This window comes from Doryrhamphus excisus, chromosome 14, assembly GCF_030265055.1.
Source record: "Doryrhamphus excisus isolate RoL2022-K1 chromosome 14, RoL_Dexc_1.0, whole genome shotgun sequence".
Classification (NCBI taxonomy): Eukaryota; Metazoa; Chordata; class Actinopteri; order Syngnathiformes; family Syngnathidae; genus Doryrhamphus; species Doryrhamphus excisus.
In genome coordinates, this window is record NC_080479.1 from 12,026,938 (window position 1) to 12,054,583 (window position 27,646).

A 27,646-nucleotide genomic window follows, 5' to 3' on the forward strand; every position below is an offset into this window, starting at 1 on the left:
AGCAGGATGCATCCACACGTGCATGTTCTCATGAATAAGGAAATACACTGAAATCTCAGTTAGCATCAGTAATTCACTTCAGGAGGTCTGACTCCAACCGAATTGCACAGAATTGTGTTCATTTCAAACACCCGAAAGGAGCTTTACAATTGCGGTTTTATGTGGGGAAAATAAAACAAAACATACAGTAGATAAATGGTGAATGAAAGGGATAAATCAACATTTAATGGGACTTTTACTTTGTTGACAAAGATGGCTATAAGGGAGAAGGGACAAGCAGTTTTGTTATTTATTAATTTCAATGGTATTTTCTCAAAATGCCGTTACTTGCAACTTTGGTTTGTAGTCTGAGTTATTTTCCAGCCGTTAACTGTGTTAGCAAAGAACCACAGAGTCAACCGCTGATGTGTATGTTTGCATCGCACGTAAACCAAGTCTGAGAGTAAATTGTGGGTGTTTGTGATGAAGGGAGGAAGCAAGGGATGCATTCATCAGATGCAGCAATCAGTTTCACTTGTGTTTTTCCTCATTCATCCTCCCATCCCCCCCCCGCTGCTATACATCTTAAGCCATTTAATTAGCTGGACAGGTAATAAATTCCTCGTCTTATTTGGTGTTAGCGGGTTTATCAATTTATCTATGAGATTTTTACAGTGGTGGGTTGAGTCCCCATTAAAGGGTAAGATTTTCAGTCTTTCAAAGCTTGAGTCATGAGTTCACAGACTTGACAGCCTTGAGTGCCGTTGCATCACCTAACGCAGCTGTTGCATATAGTCTCGCGCAGAGATTGAGTGCACTGTATAAAAACTGCAAATCTTTACTTTTATATGACATTCACTGGCAAATATGTGTGGTACACCTCATGAATGTTTTCTTTGCTCGGTGCTGGCAAATTGTGTCACGTCACGTCATTTACGACCCAATGATGTGATCTCATTGCTGATGGACAGATGCTTCCAACGATGTTGCAATTGAGATCAAGGTCGTGGGATCAGTGCCTACCTTTCTAATTCTTCATATGAAATCACAATCCTAAATTTAGGTACCACTATTGGTAAACTGAATCATGCTGTCTGTGGTTGTGCATGACAGAAAGTATGTGCTCAAATGGCCTCACCATTCATTACATTGGCAGGACGTACAGTCGATGTGATAGACCTGTTATGGATGTCCTTGTTAATTTCTTACAGTGTGGGTACGTTTAGAATTTAATTGTCCATAGGGCAAATATTAACCGACCACCCCCCCCAGAGCTACACTAAGTACCCTGGATCTGTTTTAATGTGTCACATGAGTCCACACATAAAGGTCTGCGACTGCCTGCCATGAATGAAATGACTGCATACTGGAGATTGGTAGAGCGTTTTTCTAAGTCTGAGGCACCCATAGAAGGCACAGAAACTTAAAAATACAAAAAAAAAAAACATATTTTGCAAACCTGCCAATCTGCTAAACTAGCTAAATAAACAGATTTTTGTAGCTCCCACAATACACCATAAAATATACTCCAGAACCTTTTTTTTACAAAGTTATGTTGTGTTATAGTCTCTGGGGGTGGCTCACTTTGCCACAATTTGCACAAGACAGTATCCAAGATAGTTTAGTGGTTTTTTATATGAAGAGAAGTTAAAGAAAAATATTAGCAACCAAATATGTGCAACACAATATAATGGCACCGTATAGCATTTGCATCATACTGTATCCACAAACATAGGGGTGTCTTCATACATTTTTTTCACTTCTGGTATGATACTAATATTGCAACCTTGCATATCGTCCAATTCATTTAAATCTGGGAATATTGGGTCGGAAAAGGTTTTTCATATCCACAGGTTGTATACATCGTAGAACTCAGTTGCCAAGCTCCAGATTTGAACTTTGATCTATCACTTTGAACAAACTGTCAATTGAACATGAGACCAAAGAGCAAGGTTATTTTCCATGGCTCATATGTGCCTCATTCCCAGGAGTGGTCTACTGTCCCAATGGTCCTTCAAACTCGGCACACCACGGATGGGCTCACAGCTAACTATCACTTCCATTTGTCACACAATTGTGAGCAGTAGAAATCTCATTCCGTGTAGTGTTGACAATATCAGCACACGGACCACAATACCAAAGGCTGAAAAAGTCACACATAAATAGTTTTACCTAATTGCGGTGAATTTCAAAGATGAAATCATGTGAGTAGGTTTGATCATGTGTTAGTGAGAGAAGTCAACTCATTCTGGCGAGCTGCTTGATGGAGGGCCATTACATTTACATTAGTTCAGCTTCAATACTCATGGTGTGAAGCACAGCTGCCCTTGATCCCCGAACACGGGCACAATCGGTCCCGAAGGGCCATTGATATTTCCCTAAATATGGCTCCCAGGGCGTCCCTCACTCCCTTTGCATTCACCCAAGTAAAAAGTGTCTTACAGTTCACCAAATGTTCTAGGATATTTGGAAAATTAACATTAGAGATGTGAAATAGCATCCCTATAGTTACCTTTACACTTCTATTACCCATAATAAAATTTAAAAATGAGGTAAATATACATACAAAATTCATTCACATATGTTCAATAGGACCAATAAAGTGGACATATGTAATACTTGTTTTCATTTGAATTTCATTGCCAGGAGGAACTTTCTATCACTCTGATACATCTGACTACTGAAGATTTATCTTAATGAAATCTTCACCCAAAACTGATCTCACTCATAACACTATGACTCAGCTTTGACAAGGAGCGTGATATCAAACACATTGTGTAATCTGTATGTTGTATGTAGGCCTGTCACGATAACAAATTTTGCTGCTCGATAAATGTGCTATTAATTATCGACCGATATTCAATAATAATATAATTCAAAGATCATTGTGTCATGTCACATTTGAGCCACTAGATGATATTAGCATGCAGTGTACCTGAGTGAGCCATACTATAGTATATGAGCTACGAATCGTGGGGCAAAACAACTACAAACAGCAACGCAATAGGTAGCTAAAACAAACAAGATACTACTAATGTATAATGCAGAATATTAACCAACTATTTATGTGAGCTAAGCTGTCGTGCGGGGGGGGGGTCATATTTGAGTTGTGTCAAAATGGATGACAAACTTGATGAAGCGACCAAACTAACCTTTTTTTATAGTTATATACATTATATGACAGTCCTCGTTGTGTGTATTGACAAGAATGTGCAATGTTTTCATGTGCTGTTTTAATTACACTGTGTGACACCTACTCCATCAAACAAAACATTGTGCAAAACAATAGATTTCGGAAAAAAAAAACCACAGACACATAGTGACATTCATGTTGACGGTGAATCATAGCCACACTGCATGTGTGTGTGTGTGTGTGTGTGTGTGTGTGTTAAGGTGTGTATAGTATTCTGACAAACATCAACTGTGCAACAACGGTATTCACATGATTATAAGCAGATGGTGTGTCTCACAGACATGCCTACCAAGTCTTGAAAAAAAAGCCAAAACAAAACAGGTGAAACTTTTGATTTATCATCAGAACTTGCATCCATCACGGCAACAATCAGATGTAAATCACCTTGCCAAAAAATAAACCTGTGATTAGCTTTCAGTGCAGAATGTCGCGCTTGTCTCCAACCGTCCACTGGTTGCTGCCAAGGCGAGTTGCACCTCATGGCGTTGCCAGAAATCTCACACACAGTACTAATAACTCTGCAGTAGTAATACTACATTCAATCTGTGCAAACACAATAACACTCTGAAGACATGTATTAAGTCAAGTGCTTGGTTAGGGGATAAAATACCAAAGCTCTATGTGATATTAATGTTTGCAGAGGTTGGCAGGTAACTAATCTCCTTCTCATGGCTGCGCTAATTAAAGCCGGCACCGACGGGACGGTGAGGGAAAACACATTAATAAAAGTGTGGGCGTGAACAGATGCTGTGCTTTGATGAGTACCAAGGTTAGCCCATCATATGTTGTCAACCATCATCGAGAGAACAGGATCGGCTTAAAATCCGATGGATTTTTTCCATCTAACGTTTACATGTGGGCTGCATTAATGAGGATATATGTAGATGATGCACACTGCAAAATGGCTAGTATGCTTTTTACCATTTTGCAGAAGCGGACAATACATTTGGGCACCTATTCTCAACCATGAACAAGACTTCCACAACTGGCCACTGTGTCATCACTGCTGATAAGCAAATCAATGTCAAAACGTCAATAATACAGATAAAGGTTCCCGATGATGGTACTGGTAAGTGATAAAATTGTCAATTTTTAATCTATCTAGACATGAAATAACTCCCCAGTAGTCACTTTCACACTGCAATCCTATGCAGGCTATGGGATCACTGAAAAGAAATAACAGCCACCGCTTGGACAGCAACCTAGCGAGCTAACTATTTAGCCTCTCCAATTGACTTATTGTAAACTTACTCAATGGAGAGCAAGTCTTCCCCATTCAAACAGAGTGGAAGGACAAAGAAGGCAAAAGTTGACCACTTCCACATGGAATGAGAGAACCTCAATCTCAGCCATGGCATGTCGGCTCAACTCTGCTTTAACTCTGATATCTCCTGCCTTGGTCATCACTCTAGTTCTCTCGTGTGTGTGTGTGTGTGTGTGTGTGTGAGGTGTCAAGGGTCACACTAAGTTTGTCAGTATTTAACTGTGTTTAAGCTATACGCTGCATCATGTACTAGAAAACATCTTCATACACTATGTGCTTGATTTTAACTTTATTGTTAGCTAGCCAAAATATGAGCAATACTCAAAACGTAATATAATAATAAAATATGTAAATGTCCAGCTATTTGCCGTGAAACAGAATGACAAAACATTGCACAGCCAAATATAAATTTTAAAAATCCAAAACAAACAAAAAATATCCAAGTTAACATATTTTCCTTACCTTCCCAGCTTCCTTTTGCATGTAACTCCTCCCTCTCCCATCGGCTTGGTGTCGACGCACACTGCACCACACACTGACCAATCACGTACAGCTTTATCTATTAAAACAAGGGAAACAAAAGGTGGCTTGTTCACTTCAAAGAGCCGACTTTTTGGACCATCGCTATCAAATATACTCTACTGCTGTTTGCAAACAGATCATAGTAATGACCATTAGACATCAACAAGACAATAATATGGCTTGCCTTGCGAAGATAACGTATTGCTTGATGCACTTTGGGCTAGATTTAAAAACCACAACAAGAATTAGAAAGGTAAATGAATGAATGATTTATGCTATGTGGTAGTGCAGTCTATTTGCATTTAGAGCATTGTTGGCTTTGGCACAATTTGAAACACAGCAGTTCATTAATAGTAATCCTTTTGAGGCATTTCAAAGAGTTTTAATTTAAAAAAAGATCAACTTTGTTTCTCTGTTCATTAACGTTTCTCTTTAATTCTGTGTTATGATCAACAGATATTGCAGCAGTACGCTTCTGTGTTGGTTGTGTACTTGGCCCGTAGCCTGTTGATCTATTCATGAGGATGTGAGTACACACACTACAGCTAATAACACACAGCATGTATTTGCATAGATGTGCTCCAGAACATTCCAATTAACCAAGCTTCCATAATTTCATAGGGTAATTAAATGTTCACTTTAACAATCTGAATCAAAAATAGGCTCTGTATGAAGACAACTTGGCCAAGAAGGGTCGAATTGTCTCACATGTGACCTTTAAAACATGTACCTCTTTCCCTTTTGTGTTTTCTTGCTCATCTCCTCTGCCCTATCCCCTTGCTTGTCCTGAGGCCTTTCAATTAGTAACTGTCGTAGCTGAAACAGGGGTACCACCCGGGGTAAGGGGAGCCAGCCTGAACAAGCCACAGGACAATCCCTGAGATTTCATTAAAGCTCCATTTAAGGTTTCGTTTGCCCCAGGAGACAAGAGGATGGAAGGCTGAATTTGTGTCACAAGTGGCGGAGAGGGAAGGTGAGGGAAGACAGCAGTCGCTTGAAGTCCTCAAATATAACAGGAGAGGAGGAGGCACTGTTGCCTTGGCAACCACCGGTGTGTGTGCTGACGAATCCACGCGGGTGCAAAATACTCAATATTAGATGTCATATTGTTTTGGTCAGGTGTCCCTACTGAAGTGTCCTGGTTTTGTTTGACACCGGTCTCTAGTAGTCGCTCCAAAGCGAAGCATGATGCAAAAGATTAAATTCAACCATTGCATGTCATGGCATGGCATGCAACCTGAACAAGGACGATATTTGCAGTCAAGGAAAGCTTATTATGCCGTTCCACGGCGCATTGATGTATTCAAACTGCCATTTCATTGTTTTAATCTCCAGATTCATGTAAAGTGTGTCTTTCTTTTGGGCTGAACATGACTCCTGGAAGTAATACATTATCAATGCATGCCCCCCCTCCTCCCTCTAAATACTGTACATGCATCACTGCCTGCAGGGTTTGCACACACACACACCAAGTACCACACTGTGCTTTGAGTAATCATGAGAGCCTATACAATATCTTTCTGCTGGACTCACAATATAATCCAGGAGCTTTAAAGTATTTACCCATATTATAATATGGAAAGTGAATGTGTGTATTATTTATCTTTTGGCAGCAGACATTCAAAATGATATGCATTTTGCCATCAGATGCACTTCCGAATGCCTTGTGTATGTTGGTTCCCATTGGTACCCATTGTTATGCTTAAATTTTTTACTTTAGGCAAAGAAATGTTGGGCAAAATTGTGTAACATTTTGTTAAATGTGAATATTTGTATGTGCATATACAGTACATAGACTCATATAGGCCTAATATGGCAGAATTAGACAGAAGTACTGTATGAGTATTTACAAAAAAAAATGTACATGTTATTGGCCTAAATTAAGCATTTTCAAGCATATAAAAATAGCTACATGAACAAAGACACAAACATGAGGCATTCAGAAGACGTATTGTCATATACTGTGGATTTAATGTCATATTCTACACTGGCCACATGGTGTCAGTAATATTAAATTATGGGTTAACAGGTTTTCTTTGCTCCAGCTACGAGTATATTTCATTTAGACAATGAATCCAATTACACTTAATGGTCGGGTTTGGCATCAATGTCAATTAAACAAAGCATTGCTATACACACACACACACACACACACACACACACACACACACACACAAAAGCACTAACCTGTGAAAATACTGCAACTTTGACGATCAAGATGACGCTCCGTTAGATACTTTGAATGTGTGAGTACATTATATCTTCTGAATGCCTGATATTTGTAGTTTTTTTTATTATGCATATTTATGTATTAATAATAGGCAATAAAACAGCAATGTTTTTTTTATTAATACAATATAATTTGAAAGACCATAAGTGAAGCCGCAAAAGTTGTTTGGAATTCATGTTTCACTTCAATGAACCGGAGCTCCTCTGTGCCAGCAGGACTCATGCAGCCCTAAACCCTGATGCTACCACTGCTATACTTAACTGTAGGAAAGAGAATGATTTCGGCATTTTCCAGCCTTTTTGGAGGCGTGTGATCTACTGGGTAAACCTTTGCTTATGAAAGCCCCCCCAACGCACATTGAGTCACACTGAAATAAATTGCATTTCAGTGCCGTGTGCCCTGCTTCCGTTCGTACTGAAGTATAGCAAAGCCACGATAGTCCAATAGGAGCCTGTGTACATAAACATGTATAATACATGGGGATTGTTCTGCTTTGAAGCCAGTTTTAAAAAGGGGGCCTCTGGAGCAAAGTCTCCCATAACATGTATCGTAAACACCAGCATGTAGATACGTAGGCGTATATGAATTTTGAAAAGAAACCATACTAATATTCAATCCTGAAATAGCACATCCTCCTTCATGAAGTAGTGGCTCCATTATATAGAGAAGACATTGACATCGACTGCCTTGTATGCATGGTGGGATACATCAGGATCAAGAGCTGCATGTGTACAGAGAGATTAAAGAAATACAAAATGCATGCATCAACTTTAAAACACAAGCGGAATGTTTTAAAATTAAATGTTTTCAGCTTAGAGCGATTTACTTTTTATACATAGAATAATTCTCTGACATCTCATCAAAGAATGAGTCGTTTTAAAATGTGCAAGCCATGTCAAACTCCCCCGTGTGCAGTGTACTGTATGTGCAGAGCGCTGCAAAAGAAGGTCTATATAGGACCAATTCCATGCAACATTACCACCCCCAAGTCGGATTTGACAACAAAAGCTCCGAGCTAAATAAACAAACAGGGCAGACTTTTGTTCAAGCGGATCAGTACCCCAGCATCACAGCCTCGGCACAGTTTTGACAGAACATCTCTAAAAATATTCTGATTGAACGCATGAATACATACTTGTGAGGAAGGTTGGAAGGCAGGATGTCTGTGGGCGACAATCAACTGCATCTTCAACTGATGTTTGCTCTTAAACTGCACAAGAAAAGCCATTTTGGCGCCGGGCCTGACTACTCATTACTTTACAATCACAGTTGTACAGCCAAATTTAAACGGAGACACTTGCCAAAGCCAGTATTTTGTAGTTGTGACCATTTAATACACACAAAAGAGTCAACCACAGGGCTGTAGAGATAAAATATTCTGAGGCACGCATTTTCAGAAAGCTATGTACAGTCCGGCTTCTCCCATCACTTGTGTCACGTCTTATTGTGTATATGATGTCCACACTGTCAGATTTTTTCATCGCCAAAATACGGATTTTGTCATATCAACAAGTCATCAACAATGCAAACTATTTCCATAAGTGATTCCATCCAGCATAAAGTTACAATCCTGCTGTTGATGTAGAATCAATGCTTGGGGATGTTGTTTACTACCGTGCATGTTTATAGCTGTGATTGTAAGAGGACAGGTGAAAAGCATTGGAGCCAAAATGGCCACCAAATTGGAATAAAACTTGCCTTCTGCCCAAACAAAGTGCATCCACTTAGCCACAAACTTGCTCCAGAGGTGATTCAACCAGGAGTTAGCGTCCATATCCAACATTTAGGTAAGATTTTACTCCACCATGTGACTTTCTGGGAGGCCTCAGGTGTGTCACCTTAATTTGATTCCCCCACTTCCTCTTCCTGGGTCAGGGCAGTTATAGATGCCCCCCCCCCAAAAAAACATTTGTAAAATCTTGTCAATGTCTTTAACAAGGAAACATTAGCTAAATGTGCAGATCTATATATATATATATATATATATATATATATATATATACATAGCTTTTAGTCTCCATCCACTGATTGTATCATATATTATGTAGGGAGGTCAGTCATTTAATATGCAAAGCAATGGTTTGACCAAAGGGCTTTTCCATATTTCAATACAATAATTAGAAGATATAAAACAATATGAGGGGTAGATATTTATTTATTCGGTTTTTATTGCACAATTAACGTCATTCACCACCAGATATTGGATACAAAACTTTATTGTATTTGAAAGGCTGGGGCAATTCTAACGGAACACAACTTTGCAATTCAGTATTTATAAATCAATGCCAGTGTTGTTTGGTGAGTCTGCAAGTTGGCACGGCAGCCTGGTTGCATCGCAGCAATCTCCCCATATATGATTCAGTTATGATTCATTCTCTGTAAGTTAAACTCCTCAAAAGGGCGACGAGAGCAGCAGACAGACAGCTGAGCAGTCGGCCATCAATAATACACAGCTCCATCCCATTGAGGATGAAATATACATGAGGATGTACCACAGACTGGAGGTGTTTTCCAAGAAAAGATGTGAAGCTTTCATTCACTTTAACATGTCGCAACACGGGCATGTCTGATCTACAATAAATCAATTCTACTTACAGTAGAATGGATGATATAAAAGTTCATGTTTTTTAGTATTTTACTAACTGTACGCACAAATATTTGAAACATTTTAACATTTCCAATTGTTAAAGTTATAAGGCAGGAGTGTCCGCAGTGTGGCTCCGGGGCCATATTTTTTGTTTGTTTATTTTTTTTATTGGCTTGCAGCACAATCTCAAAATATAATTTAACAAAACAACTAAAACAATTAAAATAATGATTTTATGAGAAGAACGTAACATGAGCAAAAATAATGTAATTTTAGTAGCATCATGTTAAAATATATAAGAAAATTGTTATTTTGTTTTAATGTTATGGAAGTTGTAATTTTTCGGGAAAAATGGTTTGCCAAGAAGGTTTTAATGTATATAAAGTTGAAATATTATGCAATAAACTCATAATGTTGCAAGGAGAAATTTAAATAGTCGGAAAAAAAGAGTAGAAATGAAAAAAACCCCAACTGTAACGTAGATAACATCAAAATTGTCATATTCTAACAAGCATAAGGGATGCCAAAAGGGATGCTTATACTAATGGAGAGGGATCACTAGACAGGACTCTTACTACAATCAAAACAACAGCTCAACATGTAACAGGCAACTAATACAGGGCAGTTATACTCAGGGAATATTATTCAATAACTATATTAACTCTCAACACGTAACTCCAGCAACATTTTATCAAACAAGTACCGCAAAGCATGCTGGGAGCCAGCATCATTGCCGAGATTCCCAGACTGGACCTCCAGCGGCACCCAGGTAAACTGACCTTGAGACTCCTGATCTGGTGGCGGATATGTACAAAAGATAATGGCTTTTGTTCTTTTTAGAGCAGGACCTTACAGAAGGTGTACATGAAAGAACAGGTGGTGAAGTGTACTGAGAGAAAGAATAAATCGAAACCAAACCAGGGTTAAAAATGAGGGCGGGAGTAGCTGACATAAAACAGTTTAAACAGTCATTGTACTTGTTTTGTTTTTTCTTCTTTTTAAGAAAAGGTTGAAATATATGACTTTGTCTCTCTGATCTGGGTTGAAAGCAAGACAGTTTAAAAGGCAGAGACACAAAGTGAATGGGGAGAGACTGTGCCAGACGAGCGACTAATGATACCACATTCTGTGTTGAGGATTCAGATTTTTCAAAAAGGAAACAAAGAGCACACAAAAAGAAATCCCAGAACTTCAAAACAATTTAATTGGAAGTTGTGGATGCTATGAGAAGAGAGGGAGCTTAGGTTCACTCCATTTTGTGTGATCGACCCCTTGCTCACCAGCGCTTCTTGGTTTATTTTGCATTCACCCTGACGTGTTCTGATGACAGGCGATGTCTTTGTGCGATAAAACACCAGACCTTTAAAAGGTGCTTTTTTTTCTTTGTGACATTATCCTGTCTTTTGTTTCAAGAGAGAAGCAAATGAACGAAAAGACTTCTGCTTGAAACTCATCCCAGAACCGTGGAAGCTGCAGAGGCTGAGGTCTCATAGGAATTTTCGTAACAACAGTAAAGCAAACATCGCTGTGCTTATTTCAGGCAGTCTTGGCTGCAGTCACACAGTAGCGGATGCACATTGCGAGACCTGAACATTTCCGACACTAATTAAACCCTTAGATAGCACACCAGAAGAAAAAATAACATATTCCGAGATAATATTTTGGATGAGAAAGCCTCGGAGGAAACTACAGTTTTTTTTTTTCCTACCCTGAGACTCCAAAGTGCTTCCTACACTATTACTATAACTGCATCACAAGCTAAAGTGTATGGTGATGGACTTTTTTTCTGATGAGATATAATTATATGGAATTGATCTGTTGCTTTTGTGGCGACGGTGCAATGTCATCTTTAGCTGTTTTAACAAATGTTCGATTACGATTGCGATTGAGGGGCTACAAATCAATTATTGATGCATTTTTAATTTCACATTTATGTCTCACTGAAATGAGCATTCATTAATTGCATTAAGCGCATTTGCAATAAGAAACAAGAGCTGAATTAATTCACATTATATTTGATTAAACAAATGGAAATGAATGCAAACTGGAAAGTTTGCAGCTCAGCCATCCTATCAACCATGTGTCTTCTATTGGCGCAAGTGCACCGTTATAATGAATGATTTGGTGGCGACAGATGACCATGCAATACCTGCAAGTTTTCAATTTTCGTTTGGTTGTTGCAGCACATTCTAAAAATATCATTTCACAAGAAAATAAACATAAAAAATAGACAAATTGGCAGTAATTTAAAAATAACGGAATAATATTATGGGGAAAAGAGCAATGTAATATTTTAAGTAGCGTAAAGTTGAAATATTATTAATATTTCAACTATTACTATTTCTTAATTTTTAATATTATGAGAAACAAACAAAACTACAAATAACCAAAAATTGTGTTGCCGAAAATGTTATTCTCATAACTGTATGTTGTGAGAATGAAGTTAAAATATTATGGGAAGTAAATCATAAATACGGGAAGTTGAAATAGTTGGAAAAGTAACAGTAATTTTTACATGAATACAGTTATAATATTGATTAAAGTACATTATAGTACATTATATATACAGCTGTGTACATGTTTATCAAATGACAGTTTTATTGCACGGGTACTGTTCAGGATTTTTTTGCATCAGGTTTTATTATAGAGATATATGATGTTGGCAATCCTGTTTGAATTACACTCAATCAAACCTGAATCATGGATCAATGGCATATTCCCTCTATTGATGTGAAGTGTCTGATTACGTATAATGACTTCACTGCACACAAGGACACTTACAACATTTCCAAGTCCAAATTGGAGTTTGGTGATGTTATTGCTCCATAAAGAGTTTGTTTCCTGCTTGTTAGAGATAAATTACACCTTAGCGTCACTACCTATTGGGAGAAATAAGAGTGCACATCAAGTTAGCCGGTGTAATGGATGGAACACACATTCTGATTTGGATAATGGACAGTTCATCCACCGTCTGAAAAGAGGAAATATGTGTTTGGAGTGAAACAGCACAATGACAGGGTTTGTTTGTTGACAAAGAGAAAATCCACACCATGCAGACATAAAAGCAAGAAACCATTAATATTTTTTTAAAAAATAGGTGTTAATATTTTTGAGAAGAGATGCCCCAAAAAAGATGCTCATTGTGGTACATGATAGGTATGATAGGTAGTGGTGTACATGAGATGGAGACTGAGAGGCTTGCAGCAGCTAATCCTACGCTGGAAAAAAACATACTGATTAGATTTATCATCTCCTCTGAGGATTAGAAGCTTTGGTGAAACCTTTAACCCATACAAAAATCAATTTAAACAGGGTGTAACATTCACAAGCTGAATCTTCTTTTTAGTCCCTCCAAGGACAAAGCCCTGTAAAATGAGACGGTGTTTTTTATTTCTTCTTTTAGACACTTTTAAGATGTCTTGTGTGTGACTTGGAATGATTAAAGCATGTAGCCAATTTAAGCGGTCTGATGGATGTAAAACTCGGCTCGACACAGACAAATGATCAAGTCGAATCAAAAGTTACACTTTATGGTGGCTTTTATTTGCCAATAGGGATTCTATTGAAAGGCTTAAGGAGCCTTGAGAGCAAACAGGAAACTGTTGGAACATGGAGCGCATTCTGACCTGCTCGAAGTGATTCAAAAGTCTTGTTGATTCAAGGCTGTCGGTCCTGTAATCGAAAGTAAAGATATTCTTAATTGAGTTCTCATGACAAAAAAATTCCTTTTGATTTGCGGTCAGCTGCAAATCAGTTTCCAACAAAAAAATGACTACATTGATGACCCCTCTTTTTCATGAACAGAGACAAAAAATATGGATTCTCGTGTCACAAGTACAACACGGTACATTTTGATTTAGCATGAATCAGTGCTTGGGAGGACCGATGAAAGTCGGTCGGTGCCTATCTCTTGGTAATACAAGTGTTAAGGTGACTATAGGGGTGTTAGTTCATGTGTCGAGAGCTCTTCTTTCTGCAAATCAATCTCCTCCATCCAACCCTGTCTTCTACGTCTGTCTCTCTCACACCGACCACCCTCATATTCTCCTTCACTACATCCATAAACCTCCTCTTTGGTATTCCTCTACGCCTCCAACCTGGCAGCTCTAAACGCAGCATCTTTCTGTCAATATATTCACTCTCTCTCCTCTGGACATGTCCCAACCATCTCAGTCTGGCCTCTCTGACTTTATCTCCAAGGCCTCTAACATGTAATGTAATCCTCTGATGTACTTGTTCCTGATCGTATCCATCCTGGTCACTCCCAATTAGAACCTCAGCATCCTCATCTATGCTACCTCCAGTTCTCCATTCTTATGACTAGAAAGATCTAATCATGTTGAAAAACTTATTTAGACTGATGTAAAAAGGTTTTCTATGTCCTAACTACAAAGATTTTTCATTTATTAAGAAGGAACACTACTTCACTTATCAGGGTGAAGTCCGGATCCAGTTAGCCACGATACACAAGGGAAAACTTTTGATAACCGCTGCAGACCTTTGCTGCGTCTTTTTGCTACAAATTAGTGCACAAAACCACTTTGAGTGTGGAGGTAACCATGCTTAGCGAGCAGAGAGCACATAGGGTAGCAAAAGTCCCCAGAGACCCGGCAGCTAAAAGTCATCATTGCAGAGACATGACACACGCCCACATAAATCTGCACATAAAAATGCTGCACTGTCTACACGCTCCCGCACACACACCATCATGCACAGCAGCACAACTATTAAAAGGAGATGCAAAAGAGCGTAGATATGTACTTTCAAATTGGATTAAGGGTGTCATGTAAGCATGAGAAGAGGATTCCCTTGAAACTTTGCAATAAAAGGAACAGCGGCTTTGAAAAATGAGCTTCCATGCATTTTGGTGTGGAGACAATTCACATTCAACATGCATGAAAGAGCATGGGATGGAGGGGGAGGATGAGGGGAGATGAAGAAGCTTCTACATCCGGGGAGATGATCCTGATCCTGATCAGAGCCCATGCCTCGATACATGTGGATAGCTTCACAATATTAAAGCCGATGATGCATTGGACCACTCTGACTCTGTTCTTCTTTATCATTTGCCTCCTCACTCCATTCTCATCTATTTTGCCTTTTATTTTATTATGACTTTGTATCACCGGTCATATTTTATCCATCTTTTCCACAGTCGCTCATGTTCTATTCCTGAGTTGGGCAGAACTGTAGGGTCAGCCGGGGACGTTTATATCCACTGGCAAGGCCATTAGGTTGCTCAGGGCGAACGCATGAAAAGCACAACGGCCCTTCACTGAAAATAACTATACTCTATAGATGTGTGTTGATTGGATTTAACACCTCGAATGAAAATGTTAGCAATTTTGCTGATATAGGAGCAAGATTGTAAAAACTGACTGGTGATATGAGTCATGTCACGGCAACAACAGGCCGGTGTTTTCAGATTTTCCCACCATTTTCATAAGATATCATTTCAGGGTATGCAGAATGCTGTTTCCTTCAGGACGAAAGGCTAAAAACGATTGGCCTGACTTCATGACATTTGCGGTTTGGCCTTAACTGCTTCCACTAATCACAGTGAGTGGACACAAACACATCTACATCAAGTGTAAACAGCAAATCCACTTTCACAACAACCTTTTATGTCCTATCCAAATACCGGGTCTGACAAAGCAATTAAATATTCAGATTTGGTTTGGTGACACACACAAAGGACTTGTTTGTGTGAAGACTGGGATATAATTACACTTGATATTACACATCTTTGTCATAAGTGCATGTGTGAAATTAAACAGCAATATTAAAGTGTTAAGTATTGCTTTTTTCGGGAATGGATTGTGGGATCAGAGTGCTATAATGTTGTCCTCATTCTAGTGGATGTAGTTTGCAATGGTGTGGAATTTCACACACACACTTTATTTGCAAACATACAGACGTGTGTGTCTTCACAAGCCCCAATTGCAAAAAAAAAGCACTATTCAATATCCTTTTAGACATGGGATTTGAACCACACTATCCAATTAAACGGAAATACACATTTACTGAGAGACACTGTACCGGAAGTGTGGAGTGGGTCAGTCTTAGGAGGAGCAGAAAATTTTAAAATACAAAGAAAGACACATTTTCAAACTTGCTGATTTTGGATGTGTCAATGGCAAAATGAAGGTATTTTTAATTCCTATATTTTTTGAGGTATGGTGTGGAGGCCCCGACTATTTATATTCCCTGAGGGGAAACTCCCTGTGCCACATTGTCATATTACTTGATCGTGCTGTTAGCATTACGATGGCATGAAAGCATGTTGAAGAATGACTTGTCCTCTCTTACTTATCTCAATGTATAATTATCAAAGTCTTACATGCGACTTAACATAGTTGGTTATGCAATAATTCTCTCGAAAGGACACGGGACACGCGTTTTCCTGCCTGCAATAATAACATGGTATGAGTCATCGCTGTCTGCCCTGAATGATTAAAGATAGGCATTGTGTTTTTGGAGCATTTCTTTAAGCTGAATTAATTACACTGACATTTCCATGTTTTTTTTTTTCCATAACATTTACCAGTGTGTCTGTGTGTGTGTGTATTTACCGGAAGAAATACTCTTAGTCACTCCAGTATCAATTATTATTTGGCAACTACTTGGAATGTGATTACATAAATCTTGAATCTTGGACATGGAGACTTAGAATGTGTATGCGTCTCACCCCTTTCCAAACAATTTATAAAATAATCACAACAACATTACTCTTAAAGTGTCATTTTTAAAATGACACGTTTACACTGTTTGGATGACTTTTTTTTTGGACCATGCAGCTTGAACAGTGGTGATAAATAATAAATAGCAGCGGAGAATAGCAAGCCCAGAGCTCCTTGTGTAACGTCTGCCAAGCAGGGATGACAAACCGAATCAGTCATGACTTTGATAGATTTGTTTGCAAAATCTTTTGACAAGAGAATTATTATGTAACGCTTGGAACATCTGTCACATATGAAGCGCTATGATAGACCTTTAGAGGATACAGGTCACACTCTACATATTTACAATCTACTCTGGTGTCATTTGATTCTCATTTGGAACACTTCAAGTGACGCAGGTAGAGCTGCAACAATTAACTCGTGAATTGACAATTAATATATGATTTATGTATATGGTATATGAAATGCCTATGAATTCAACTCAATTGTTGTATTCTTAGCTCTTAGAGATGCAGATGTGGTTCATCAGCATAGTGGTGCCTTGGTTAACATCATTAATCCATACAGAAGGTCCAACTCAAACCAAAATGGACTTGAAATAAGGCAAATGTGCAGATTTCACATACAATTATCGTTGCAGATGCTAACCGAGGTACCACTGTATATTAATTCAACGCTATTTCTGCACTGTGGTGCAACTAACTTTATCTGGATGCGGCCCAAAATGTGAAGGGTTAGTCCCACACCTCATTACCAACAAAGAGACAGTGATGATGAGAACTTGAGCTTGAAATAGAAAATGCTTCCTCAGAATTGGAAAAGAATGTTCATGTGCTTGTGGAAGATTAGTCCGTGTAACCGAACACTACGCATCACAGCCAGGCCATCAAAGCTTCATGCTCACACTTGCATTTGCTGTGCCAAACAATGAAAGCAGAGAGGATTACAATTTGTCATAAGAGAACAACAGAAAAGGAATTGAGACAGGATAGGAGTGATGTAAACCAAAGTCATAACACGATACAAAAAAACACATATGTGTAAGCATTTCCTTGAGAAAATAAGTGGAATCTTCCGGAAAATAAGAGAAACTAAGGGACTAAGTCACCACTGTCATCTGTAGTACTGCAGATCCATTTTTTTGGTGATCAAACCACTTGGAATAGTCCATTCATTAAACAATTCCTGGGCTCAATCCAATCCAATCCAATATACCAACAATATAATACAATGCAATTCTATTGTGCTGCAAAGCATTTAAAAGTTGCACAACAAAGAAAGTCCAACCCACTGAATTCCAATATATAGTAATTATATTTCCGTGATTTCTTATTGAGAAAATTCATTTGAGATTTGAACAAGAAGATTGAGCAGCCTCCTGGAACAGATTATCTCGAGTCCCACAAGTCATTTTCTGTTTGCTTTCCCTAATTTAGTCATTTTCACAAAGGCTCCCTCATGCATCGTGGGCAGCCCCACAGACTGACTAATTGTTCAAAACGTGTGACCGGGAAAGAACACACTGACGATGGTCTGGGTAAACTGACGCTCCAACGTTCAGGACATCAGACACTTCCTAATAACCAGGTGGAAAATCATGTGATCTAATTTTACTGCCATCAGGAAGTCCTAAAAGTTTATATCATGTCTTGCCCAGACCTGTTCCTGGATGTAATTAACTAAGAACACAGCCTTTGTCGTCATTAGGAGAACGCTGCTGTGTCACAGCATATGGGGCTCTGTTGTACACCATTATGTATGATTCAACGTCTACCTGTTGAGCACTTATTATATCTCTTGTAGATGATCATGTGTCTGACTATATGGGTATGAACTACATCCTGGCCTTTATATATAATTAGAAACAGTCTGAGAAGGTCAAACTTTGGCTGAATTGATTAAAAGTGACATATTATAGTGGCAGACAAAATGGAATAAAGGGTGAGGACTAGACACATACTTACACTACAATGGTCAGGTGATGTTTTAATCCCTTTGGTAGATATTATTACACTTTTATTTTCAGTCGAATATAGTCCAAAGTGCGGCCCGAGGGCCATTTGCGATCCATGGCAGTTTTTTATTGGCCAGTGGCACATTCTAAGAGTATAACTCAAGTTCATACTATTCCCCACTTATAGCACACAGCTGATATGCTGATTTTTAATAAAATATATAAATAAATGACAAAATATCAAAGTGGCCTTGCCTCCTTTCATTTTTCAGCATGTTGGCCCTCAGTGGAAAAAGTTTCAACCCACCTGGACTAAAAACTCAACATAAACACCCACATAGCACAATCACAGTTGCACAACACTTACATATGACCGTTGGACAAATACTGGGAGACACACAATAGATGAAATGTCATTCACACAAGCTTAACTTTCACTTTCCCGAGGGGTGTGGCAGCTGCTATACAGTATACTCTACTTTTATTAGAGTCTTCTTCGGAGGAAGACAACCAGGAAGAAAAGCTAAACAGAAGGATCTTTACACATGTATTTTAATATAGGTCACGATCAATCAGATAGTTAAAAAACACAATTAAAAAAAAACCTGTGTTAAATCTACAGAAAAAGCATACGTCCATGAAGTAATGCCAAGGTTACTTACATTTTAACCGACGGGGGAAGAATCAGGCAGCAAACATAACGATACACTATGTGGCACCTCATACAGTATGTCTAAATGTATTTATTGTTTATTACCACTGTTTGGACGTGATAATGGGTGAGCTCATTCTCACAGAGCCTGACTCTAACTTGGCCTTTTCATCATGATTGACTTCTCAAGACATAAATATTGTTAGTTCCCAAGACATCTACCAGCCAAACCAAAACACATGCAAAGGAAATCACATCTCAAAAGGCTCCTTCATTGTTCCAAAGCCAGACGTCTATCTACTAATTTCCCAGTGAAATAATATTTGTAGTGGACTTTTCTTATTACATCCTAGATTAAACGATCAACCTAAAAGCTTTGTAATTACAGCCTGGATCGCAAAATGATTAGTGTGACACCAATGTGGAGTTTCGGACTGCTGGAGACAAATACTTTTTGCTCCTGTTTCATTTTCAGGCTGAGAAAGCTCACTTGTTTGAATTAGAAATAAATGCAAAAAGCTATTTGCCAAATGATTTATTTCTGAGGTTTTAATGCCATGCAAGCAAGTTTTCCTCGCTTCTTGGTTTTGTTTGAGCGATGACAATTACGAGAAACATGCAAACGGTTCACACTAGGCTACCCTGAAGTCAAATTGCATGAAATGGTGGCTTTAGATAAAGCAGACAGGAGTTTCTTCTTAATTTAACATTAGTTAAACAGCAATTAAGCTTGAGCATATATGTGAATGTCCGTAAGGACTCTTTTTAGTGGAATGAGTTGGCTTCTAGTTGGGAATAATTGTATTGATCTTTTGTTTTATGTCATCCTGCATCTCTCTCTTAATGAGTAGCCCTGCCTCCACCACAGTAAATACACTTTAGTCATGAATGTGTACATTAGTAAATGGTTCACCCTGACAGATCACTGATGGAATTTCCCCATGAGTTTTTAAACGCCTTTCATATGTTCTAATGAGGAAAATGCATAATGATAGTCCAATATGTACGTATGTGTGTGTGCGTTTTCATGTGTGTGTGAGTGAAAGGCTAATGCTGCATTACCTGCTAAGCCTCTTAGACACATCCAAGCTGGGGATCCCTGCTCTCGCTTTGGTTAACATCGTTGTTGAAACCCATCATCGCAATTATCCCCAATCTTGTCATCCATGCCCTCCTCTTAGCATGTCCACCTGGAAAAAAAATGTAAAAGCTAAATTACCTAACATGTACACCCACCAGTACACACAGTGCCTGCACTCACTGATGAGGGCCCAACTTGCCATTATTGATTTTGGTTCTTTCTTTGAGGTAAGAGGTCCTTTTCACCCAATAATTGTATTGATTAGAAATGTCACCAGTCAGAGGCTTAATTACGCAGCTAATAAGAGGGAATGCCATCGATCCAATGGTATTGCTGCATTTTTGTGAGTATTGTGGTAGTAGTAGTGTTGTGTGGTTTGCCCGTATGTCTGCATATTACCAGCATACATTGCAGCACATCATCCTAAAAATGTAGATTCTCAGTCAGTAGGCAGACCATTTACAACATTTTCCAAATACATCTGTCCCCCAAATATTGTCTCATTCCACTGGAAAAGTGTGCAACAAATTTTCTCACACGGCAGGGATATAAAATTGGAATTCAAAATATTAGCTAAATAAATTTAATTAATTAATAAATTTTAATTTATACATTTTAAGCCATAAAAACGGCCAATCGATGAAGAAGTGCATTTGATAAGAGCTTGCAGAGATCATGTGGACGTCAAAAATCACACATGACAGGAAGGAGAAAGTGGGAGAGCGTGGAGGAGTGTAACATGCAGGAGGTTATGCATTGTGGGGAAATTTTCACGCATGCATGCGTGTACAAACACATGCACACACAGTTAATTTCCAAATGTCAAAACTGTAACTTGTTCATAGTGTTATATTTGTAAATGAATTAGTTTTATGTAATACTCTTATGTTATACTCTCTAAATATGTATGTTTATGTAATATACCATACAAACATAAACTGGATATTGTCTCACAGTCGGAGGCCTCAAATCCAATTTATACGCGGCAAATATTACCATCAATTTGATTTGCTGAGATTAATTAAATGACATTACAGCAGCCCACACCGCCTGACAGCATTAGCACAAATGCCTCCACCACCAAATTGTTGTTTCTGGGTCAGAATAGTCGAAGCTCTGTCTCGGATTGGGCTTGTGTACAACGTTGACAAGCGTCTCTGTCTGCTTGTACTGGCAATTTAAATCCATCTTTGAATGCACTCATTAATATCACTGACACAGGCTTGTCTATCATTGCCAAACACTTGTCAGCATAATCTTGGAATTTATGCTGCAAGATGCATGAGCTGAAAGCGCGTCAATGTAGTCTTTCATGTAAACAGCTTCTGGAATTGCTAATGCTTCAATGTTTAGTTCAATGGTTTGTGGATTCCCATCTAAAAACAAGAATAATCCCTGTCAACTGCTTTGGGTACCATGGAACAAAGTTTATTTTGTACCTCGAGGATAGCATTCAATCATCCAAAATACACAGATCAACTGAGGTTTTTTTCTGGTTGTTCTGAATGTCCCGATCCTTTTTATTCGATACAATCAAGGCTTTTCTGATAAGAGAGCAAAAGTTGCAGGGTAGACAGAAAAGCTGTTTCCCGACATCATGAGATCTTATCTCTTTGTGTTATTGACTATAAATGCTTGTTTAAAACATCCAAAGATATCTACTCAATCTTTGTTGATTGTTTATCTCAAAAGTTATACACACTTATTCCAAAATGACGTCATTCATTTCAAATGACCTTATTAGTATGGAACATCAGGTGTTAATATGAAGCAATCCTGATTGATGAAAAAGAGCGCAAACCCTGTATCCATTTTACCATGTCCCTCCTCGCTTTTTATTGCATAACCTAATGAGGCATCCTCACACTTTATTTATACATGCAGAGGAGGACCTGAAGATTGAAGGCAAAAGCAATGCCACATGAAAGTCATTTTAAAGCATGTCCAAATCTCTGAGCTAGACAATATCTTCTTTCCTATGAGTTATTTGTCATGCTATTGTTGCGGGACTCAAAAGGTCACGCTGTGGCTTAACAGCAAAGCGGAGGAGAAATACACAGAAATGAAGACATGGTCAATCGGTGGGGATATAAAAATAGTAGGAGGGATTTTTAGTCTTTTGTTTATCTCCCACAGCCTTTACTTGCAGGATGACAAAGAAGTATACTATCAGATATACTAATATACTATACTTTTGATAATGACCAAGCTGTTTTAATCTTGAATGTTTTACCCTTTGTCATGTTTTGCACCTTTTTCAGTGCAGTAACCCATCTCATTTACCTGGGATCTTGGTAGGTTTACACAAAGTACAGAACTTTATAAGAAAATTAGACTTTCTGACATTTTAGTGCAGAGGTAGGGAACCTATGGCTCGGGAGCCAGGTAGGGCTCTTTTGATGACTGTATCTGGCTCTCAAGCGTTTCTTACCACAATAAAAATGTATTTTTGCTAACATTTTAAAGTAAACATCACGGAAATGACTGTTAAAAATAATATTCAAAATCAACAACTTTCTTATGCATTTTAATCCGTCCATTTATTTTCTACTGCAATACGGCCGACCATATCTATCTTTCCTGATGATATTTTCCAGGTCAAACACCAAAACTTGATTATTACTGGGTAATGAGGTAGTCTACCTCGGTCATTGAGATGTCAACATGTAAATGTAGACTTTCCTCCTTTAGTCAAATAGTCGCCTAGCTAAAGCTGCAGAACAAAGCCTTCTGACGAAGATGGCCAAAAGAATAAAATACGTGTACTGAATACGGTGCAAAACTATGCAGCAGCAGACGTTGCATTAATGGCAGCAAGTATTTGATTTATTATTAGACACTGCGCTGCTCACAAAAGTGTGCTGGCCACACCCTCTTGGCGTGGGGTAGTGTGCCTGGTCTACGTAATTAGAGCCCATTATATCTAAAACTGTTGGTCTTACATAAAAATGCACACATTTTATTGCATTCAATGTTTAAAAAAATGTATATGGCTCTCACAGATACACATTTTAAAATATCTGGCCTTCATGGCTCTCTTAGCCAAAAAGGTTCCCGACCCCTGTTTTAGTGTATGTGCTGATATGAGTTTCTGCCTTGAGTGGAACATTTAATCGTGTTGTGAAATTTTATTCAGTAAAAATATAAAGAATTGTGATTGCCAGGTGAAATGCACCATACACGCTCACTTATCCTTCTCCTGGAGACTGTAGCTAAAACTTTGAGGTGCAGTGAAACCGCACACATACTAGGGTTTTTCTGCCGCCGCCCCCACCCCAACCGCCGGTTTTCCTGAGGGTAGAGAGACAAAGCTGAGTAATCTCTTGTCCCTCCTTTATTACAGATGATGTGACACCCGGCATGGATCGCCTCGCCCCATTTATCCTCACACGATTGCATGTGTCTCATCCAAGCGTGTTCACCTTCACATGTTCGCTCTATACCGGGGCACATTGCACCCCCCGCCCCCTTTTCACTCTAACCCTGTCACCGTGTTCTGCATGCTCTTCAGAAACCCAGTCACCCTTTGGAAAGGCCAACCACACACACACACACACACACTGTGCACACAAATGCACAACGGCCTAATGCATGAGCAGTCTGACATGACCTTACGTGTTTCAGCCGTGACCCCCTCGCCAAAGCCCCCATGCTGTTAATAACACACACTCGCACCCAAGGTGGGTGACACAAATGCTTTGGATATGGGCCAGAGGGAGGTTGAGAACTGGAGCCCCCTGAGGGACCACTACAGTGCAAAGCGTGACCACCTCACATGCCTGGTAGCGTTGATCACATAGTCCGACATTCACGGTGACACAAACAGAATTGCGCAACAAAATGTTGCCTTTATGGTGAAATGTATCACTACAGATATTGAAGTGTTTTTGATTGATTGCAAGGCAATAACTGTGACTGTCAACACAGGATGTATAGCATATCATTTTAGATACATGGCATGACTTAAGTTATAAAGCCCACCAGGGACAATAGTGATTGTGTTGGGACCCAGAGGTCAAAGTCATGTGAGCAGAAAAGCTGAATCTATTGCTGAAATCACCCACTTTACTAGCAATTTGCAGTGAACACAGGTCATGTTAGTAGTTTAAAAGCAGTGTTGGAGTGAAAAAATGTCCCCAAGAGACAAAATGACTATTGATCGGGAAGAAATTGTTTGAAATTCATAACTTGTGATGGTGTAAAAATGCTACATTTTAAAAATTGCCATCTGAAGTACAACCACAGGGTCATGGCACATGTTGGTTCCCAAACACCAAACCACTGGAGACGTCCAGGGCCGGTCAGAGGCGTCAGGAAGGGCATCCAACATAAATGAAAACTTGATTGACAAAGCTGAAAAATTAAAAAAAAAATTTAATTGCTTGTATGCGTTCCTTTGAAAAAAAAATCAATTTCCTCCCATGCTATCAAGTCAGCCATTTTCAGAATGAACTTTGGCTGCTGGAATTCACTGAATATGTTTGGGCGAATACGTGTCAGCACATAGCTGGCGGAGACCGATCAACAAATGAGCATGGCTCGATATTTCTGAATAGTTCTCTCGGGGAATTTAGAACATTAGATGAAGGAGCTGGATTTAATTCCTTCTCCACGTTGTACCTTTTGTTATTCATGAACACCCACTCCCACGCTTTTTTCCCCCTGTTTTCTCTCAAAATAAATAAATGGAATGGTGGTTGTTTTCCATATTTTCCATTAGCTGTCATCTTCCCATTCTGATTATGTTGGAGTTTATGATGATGAAATTGTCAATGTTTTGTTGTGTTCATTTGCTAATTTAGTGGATGAGCAATATTTATTCACATCTGTTCCACCACATTATATTGAGTCGTTGCAATGAAAGTTTGTCATGTAGTAGTTTTACGTGGTAATTTGTGTCTACCATAAACTCTGTCTGGTGCTCCATCACCTCTCGTCACAACTTTCTCCATCAACCATGGGTTGAATTCAAAAAGGGCAGTTTACATTCTCTTACAATGCCAAAAGAAAGGGCGTCCTCATAAAGCTGGCAATATCAAAATGTCCTTTCACAATGACAGTTTATGGCAGAAGGACCAAGGCTCCACTTTTCCAAAAGGCATGTCGGGTATTTTTATGCATGTAACTCATCAAGAATTATTATGACATGGGTGTTTTCATCTTCGGTCGTAATTATGATGTCCCTTATTATTACCCACTTAATCGAGAGTGAGTGTTTGTACCGCACTCGGGTTGTTAACTTATTTTTACTTTTTATTGAAGTACTTCATCAGTTCCTTAACATTTTGAGTGTTTGGGAAGTTGAATTGAAGTACAAGACCGGAATCAAAATGAAGCTGAAAAAGGGATTACTTTCATTTAAAGAGCATAATGATGAGCGACCAAAAGGCTGCTGAGAAGAGCATGGAGAGGGGAAATTGATCTGTGGAAAGTTGGAGAGAGAAATTGACCCAAAAAAAAAAAAAAGAGAGAGAGTACATTTTGGATGGCCTCCACTTCCATGATGGTGATGCCCTTTTAAAAACTGGCACTAGAAACTCTTGATTGCAGTCTACCTCCTCTTGATTTACTTTTGAAAAAAGAAAAAAATATGGCCTTCACAGACAATGTGATGACAAATAACCATTCCAATGGTCATTAAAGGTTAGGATTTCTTGCACTTGGTAAAGCTAATCATATTTTGTTATTGTAGTTTTGTAGCTATATATTGTTTAAACCAGTATTTTCAAAGTGTAAGGCAGGCCTCTTCTTGGGAATGCCAGAAGACTTCAGGGGAGGCATAGCAGCTTAGGAAGAATAAATGAAAACAAATCTGCAAAGCTAACTTGATTTATGTCAATTCGAGTTCCTGCAGTGTGAGCAAAAACAGTCTGGGCTGAGCAGAAAACTCTCCAAAATCTGCTAGAGATAATCCGTTTTTCGGACTTTGAATGGAAACCTGAAACTAAATTTACTATGTTTGTCTGCATTGCCTGAAAGTCTGACTCCGCTTCCTCGCATTTATAATGGTGCAATTCATTTGGAACATGCACACAAGTTACACTGAGTACATCACAGTACAATTCACAGTTCCACACGTCCAAAATCCTAATCCTATCCCTCTATTTAGTCCACTATTGCAACCCATACTATTAATTATACACCTAATATATGCAAAAATCTGTATAATCAATCTGTCCTCCACAGCAAGTTGTGATGAAGACCTTCAAGGAGCGTACATGAGGGGGAAACCGTGGCAATTTGCAGGCTGCACAGTCAAAACGAGCACGTCTCTGGGGTTCTGAATTACTGCAGCTCGCTGACTTGACACAGCTGGGAATGAAAAGTAGGAGAGGGAGAAGCACAAAAAAAAAAATAACGTGGAGCGCTGAGTGGTGGTAGAGAGCAGAGGTTGATGTGCTCATTTCATTTCGTGTGCGTGATCCAGGTGACAGGTGCTGGTGCAGAAAATGGCAGCTCCCACCGGGCTCCACCCATAGGGGGCTTTCGCTGTCGCTTAGCGCTCAGGTGCGTTAGTGTGCACGAGCGCTGCCACTGCACATCATACATCAATGTTTCTTTTTTGTTTGTACACAGTCGCCATTGTGTGTACTTACATTTTATGACAGTAATACTCTCTGACAGAATGATCACGCTCTTCTCCCCACAGTTCTTAGGAGTCCCTTTTGCTCCTCTACTCCCCTTTTTAAAGGAGCTCTGTGCTACCACATATGTCAAAGCCCGTCTTCCCTGCAGGCAGTCACACTCCTATGCATTTTATTGTCAGTCTCACAGTGTGTAATTCCTAAACCAAGAGGAATCATACACAGATTATCACACGGACGCCATAACATGACATCACTTTGACAGCCCGTCCATCCCACCAGCTGCAAGTCTGTCTGTCTGTGACACATAATCAATGTGGCTTTTAGAAACGTAATTATAACCCCATTTGCTGCGCTTTAATGAGCTGGGGATTGTCTTGATGTGAGAAGTTGAGATCTTTGACATCTGCTAAATCCGTTAATTGTCTGAGAAGAAATGACGTCTGAGCCACTGGTTGGGAAAAACTGGAATATTTTCAACACCTAAATATGATTATAGAATAAATGTAAATTCATATTGCACGTTACGATCAATATAAATTGTGTGTGGTTCAGTTTACTCTTATTTTTTGCTGCGTCCTCTCCCCTTGCCCCTGTGTTCCATTCCTTCCCAGATTCCGCGCCGTTAACCAACACACGGATCATAAAACATCTCACCTGCAGAAGTCCATTTCCAGTCAATTACTCCCACTAAATCACAGCCGCCGATAAAGAACGAGCGGCTCCTCTCGACAGTGGGACGTTGTCTGCAGGTGCTGTGGCTGACTAAGCGCGCCACCATAAATCTAACTTCCCCGTGCTAAGTGAAGCATGCAAGGCATTATTACAGTATAAAAAGGTGGACAGAACAAAAGTTCTCGTCCTTGACTTCTTGCCTGATAACACTGGAGAGATGACTCCTTGCATTTAGCCAGGAGTGA

The 27,646-nt window shown here is 39.1% G+C and overlaps 1 protein-coding gene across 19 annotated transcripts in view; it reads right to left on the reverse strand.

The window, feature by feature from the left end:
- adgrb2 (adhesion G protein-coupled receptor B2) overlaps window positions 1-27,646 on the reverse strand; it is a 362,204-nt gene that overhangs the window by 212,790 nt on the left and 121,768 nt on the right. For 17 of the 19 annotated variants that reach the window (XM_058047721.1, XM_058047722.1, XM_058047718.1 and 14 more), the window contains 2 exons: window positions 20,124-20,251; window positions 4,899-4,995 (listed from right to left, as the gene is read on the reverse strand). The gene's annotated coding sequence lies outside the window, so the exon portion shown is untranslated. Of the gene's footprint in view, window positions 1-4,898; window positions 4,996-13,401; window positions 13,423-20,123; window positions 20,252-27,646 lie in introns of those variants that run through there. The other 2 variants (XM_058047716.1, XM_058047717.1) reach the window with 2 other exon arrangements.